Genomic DNA, 4815 nt, shown 5'->3' on the forward strand with positions numbered 1-4815 from the left:
AGCCCCTAGAGCCTGGCACTTGAACTTGGACTTAAAGCCTCCAAACTGTGAGAGATAAACTCCTGTTTGTTAAGGCCATCCCATTTGTGGTATATTCTTCTCAGAGTGGCACTAGGTAACCAGAACGATGACTAAAGTACATGAGATGAAGTATGACCATTCTCCTTTCTAAGCAGCATTCTGGCTACATTCCCTGCAAGATAGATTTGTTTGCTCTTCTAGCAGTCCATGGTACTTGCAGTATTCTTTGCCAAAAACACAGCTCAAACACATCAATTCCTCTTCAGGCTTCCTTTTGCATTGTCCAGCTCTCACATGCATATGAGGCTATTGCAAGTACCATGGGATGGGTCTGATGTTCCTTAGTCTTGAAAGTGATATTTTTGTACTTTAACAATTTAAAGAGATCTTTTGTAGCAGATTGGTCCAATGCACTACATTGTTTGATTTCTTTTTTAAAAAATTTTTCTTGTGATTTGGGTGAAAGTTTACAGAACAAATTCATTTTCCATACAGCAGTTCACATACACTTTGTCTCATGACATTGACTGCTATTTCCCACAATGCAACAGCTCTCTTCCCAGTTCCTCTCCATAGTAACCTCTTCCCTGTGTCCTTCCTTCACATGCACTCCTGCCCCCTGAGCTGTCTCCCTTTGCATACACAGCCCTTCTATTCTCCCATGATTGACTCTCCAAGGAGTATATTTACCTAATTTAAATGTTCAGCTCATATGCCTGTCTTGTGTTTGGCTGGAAGCCATAGGAGTGGGTTCAAATCTAGACCTGAAGGGCATCTAGGGGCCATAGTTTCAGGGGTTTTCACCAGGCTCTATCAGACCAGCAAACCTGGTCCTTTTATATTACGATTTTGAGTTTTGTTCCACATTGTTCTCCCACTCTATCCAGTATCTCCTACTTAGATCCCCCTCCAAATGGTTGACAGTAGTAGCTGGGCACCATCTACTTCTTCTGGTCTCTTAGTCAAATAGGCTGAGGATCACATGGTGTACCAGTCACTTAGACTAATTTTTTCTGAGCACTTTTGGTTTTCTTCATTCTTCTTTGCCCTGGATGAGGAGAGACCCATCATTGCATCTAGATGGCCACTTGCAAGCTTTTAAGATAGCAGTTGCTATTCGCCAAAGTAAAATGTGGAACAATGTTTTTGGGTAGTATGTTATGCCAATTGAGTTTGATGTCCCCTGCAACCATGATCCTGAGCCCACAGATCCAACTACTTGCTCCCTCTGGGTAGTTGGCTGTGGCCAAGAAGTGATTACAACCTTGTCCCTTAACAAGCTCTACTCTGTACCTGGAAATTCTTACAGAACATACCAATACATTTGTAGAAACATTATCTGCCAACTTTTATGTGGGCATGGGCACACTCCCCCCTGCATAGACATACCTAATCATTCACAATGTTCACCCATCTATCCGCTCATATACCAGTGTTTGCCATCACTGACAACACAGTACTATATGTGCAAAAGGGTTCACGTTTGTTGTCTATACCTCCCATGCACCTCTCTCTGTTTTCCTCTTCCTCAATGCCACCATGTTGATCACTCACATTTGATACATTGCCCTTCCCTTCACTGAAATGAATACTTGTCTCTACCTATCCAGCAATGTTCCCATCCCTCCCCTCCCACCCCTGGTAACCAACAAAGAAAATTTCCTACTATATATAAACCTTTCCTTGACTTTTTGCAATAACAGACTAAGAAAATATTTGTCCTTCTGTGATTGACATTTCACTCAGCATAATGTCCTCTAAGTTCATCCATGTTATGCAGTGTTTTGCAGATTCTAGGGTTGCATAGTATTCTGTTGTTTGTGTGGACCATAGTTTAGTTATCCATTCTTCTATCGATGGGTGCCTAGGTTGTTTCTATCTTTTTTCTGTTGTAAAACAGTGCTGTGATGAACATGGATGTAGTCCTGGCTCTCACTTCTTTAGTATATATACTCTTCTGGTTACCTAGTGCCACTCTGACAAGAATATACCACAAATGGGATGGCCTTAACAAACAGGAGTTTATCTCTCACAGTTTGGAGGCTTTAAGTCCAAGTCCAAAGTGCCAGGCTCTAGGCGCTGGGTGAAAGCCCTTCAACCTTGGGGTCCAGCTCTTCCTTCTGCTCCTGGTCCACTGGAGCTAGAGGCATTTCTTCACTCAGACAACTGCTAGCTGCTGAGGCTGACAAACCCAAGGTTGACAGATAAAAAGGCACAGTCTTGATTAACAAACCACACAGCAGGCCATTAATTTAAGTCCATTATAAGTCCCAAGGTCGGCAGAGCATAGCAGGCTGCTGAACAATGACACAGCTACATGCAGGGTCCAAGTGTGCCATAAGCTAGAGACCATTCCCAATGCTTCTCCTTATATACAGGAAGCAGACCACATCTCTAAGGCAGCTACTCAGCTGCTTGTGGTAGATTCCACCATGGAGTTGATTGCCAGTCTCATCATGGGGAATAAATACCCCAGCCATTCAACCAGGCCCAGGCAAGTTGACACACAAACATAACTACCACATATACCTAGTAATGGGATTGCTGGGGCAAATAGTATTTCTAATTCTAATTTTTTATGCAATCGCCATACTGCTTTCCACAGTAGTTGTATTCTTTGACAGTTCCACCTGCAGTGTATGAGAATCTCAATCTCTCCTCATCCTTGCCAGTGTTTATTTTCTGTCTTGAACTTTGCTGCTAGTGCTGGGGGGCTACATGGTATCTTATTGTTGTTTTGATTTGGATCTCTCTAATGGCTAGTGATCATGAACATTTCCTCATGTTTGTGAGCCACCTCAATATCCTCTTTGGTCTATTTATGTTATCTGCCCATTTTCAAATTGGATTATTTGTCTTTTTGTTGTTGAGGTGTTGGAGTTTTCTATAAATTTTAGAAATAAGTCCCTTATCAGATATGTCATTGCCGAATATTTTTTCCCAACCTGCAGGTTCTCTTTTGACTCTTTTGGAGAAGTCTTTGGAAGCACATAACAATTTAATATTTAGAATGTCCCATTCATCTGATTAATTTTCTACTGTTAGTGCATTTTGGCTTATGCTTGATAGTCTATTTATACCATAAATTAGGGCCCCTAAATTTCCCCTTATTTTTCCCTTGAGGAACTTTATAGGTTTAGGTTTCTCATTTAAGTCATTGATCATCTGAGTTTTTGTGTATGGTGTGAGGAGGTACAGATCTTGTTTCATTTTTCTGCAAAAGGTATATAGTTTTGCCAGCACAATTTGTTAAGGAGACAGTCTCTTCCCCATTTAATGAATTTCAGCCCTTTGTCAAAGATCAGCTGACCATAGGTCAATGGATCTATTTCTAGGTTCTCAATTCTATTCCATTGGTCTATGTGTCTGTCATTGTACCAGTACCAGGCAGTTTTGACTGCTGTGGCTTTATGGTAGGTTTTGAGACCCAGGAGTGTGAGACTTCCTACTTTGTTCTTCTTCTTTAATAGTGCTTTCCTTATCCAAGGTCTCTTTTCTTTCCATATAAAGTTAGTGATTGGTTTTTCCATATCCTTAAAGAATATTGATGGGGTTTGGATTGGGATTGCATTAAATGTATAGACTTCTTTGGGTAGAATTGACATTTTCAGAATGTTTAATCTTCCTATCCATGAGCATGGTATGTACTTCCATTTATATAGATCTCTTATGGTTTATTGAAGTAGTCTTTTGTAGTTTTCTTTGTACAGACAGGTATTTGGTACCCCTGGTAAGATTTATTTCCAGGTATTTTATTTTTTTCAGTAGCTATTGTAAATGGTATTGATTTCCTTATTTCTTTTTCAGCAATCTCTTTGATGGTGTAGAGGAATCCAAGTGATTTTGGAATGTTGATCTTGTATCCTGCCATGATGCTAAATCTCTCAATTAGGTCCATTAGTTTCTTTACTGAGTCTCTTGGGTTTTCTGTGTATAGGATCATATCATTAGGAAATAGGGATAGTTTGACTTCTTCCTTACCAATTTGGATGCCTTTGATTTCCCTTTCTTGCCTTATTGTCCTGGCTGGGACTTCTAGTACAATGTTGAATAGAAGTGGTGATAGAGGGCATCCTTGTCTCATTCCTGTTGGCAAGGTGAATGGCTTCAGTCTCTCTCCATTAAGAATAATGTTGGCTGTTGGTTTTGCATCTATGCCCTTTATTATGTTGAGGAATGTCCCTTCTATTCCTATTTTGCTGAGAGTTTTTGTCAGGAATGGGTGTTGGATTTTATCAAATGCCTTTTCTGCATCGATTGATATAATCATGTGGTTCTTTTTTCTTTGCTTTATTTATATGGTGGATGATGTTGATTGTTTTTCTAATGTTGAACCATCCTTGTATATCTGATATGAACCCCACTTGGTCATAATGAATTATTTTTCTGATATGTTGTTGGAGTGTATTGGCTAGGATTTTGTTGAAGATTTTTGCATCTATATACTTGAGGGATATTGGTCTGTAGTTTTTCTTTTTAGTGATGTCTTTGCCTAGTTTTGGTATCAAGGTTATGCTTGCTTCATAAAATGAATTTGGGAGGATTCCATCCTTTTCTATGTTCTGGGATAGTTTGAGTAGAATTGGTGTCACTTCTTCTCTGAACATTTGGTAGAATTCTCTGGTAAAACTGTCAGAGCCAGACTTTTTTTTGTTGGTAAATTTTTTATGACATGTTCTATATCTTCTTTTGTTATGTTTTGTTATTTAACTTTTCCGCCTCAGTCCGTATTAGTTTAGGTAAGTAGTGTGTTTCTAGAAACCTGTCCATTTCTTTTAGATTTTCAAATTTGTT

The sequence above is a fragment of the Orycteropus afer genome, unplaced genomic scaffold (assembly GCF_000298275.1).
Source record: "Orycteropus afer afer isolate SDZICR_OR568_19922 unplaced genomic scaffold, OryAfe1.0 scaffold00149, whole genome shotgun sequence".
Classification (NCBI taxonomy): Eukaryota; Metazoa; Chordata; class Mammalia; order Tubulidentata; family Orycteropodidae; genus Orycteropus; species Orycteropus afer.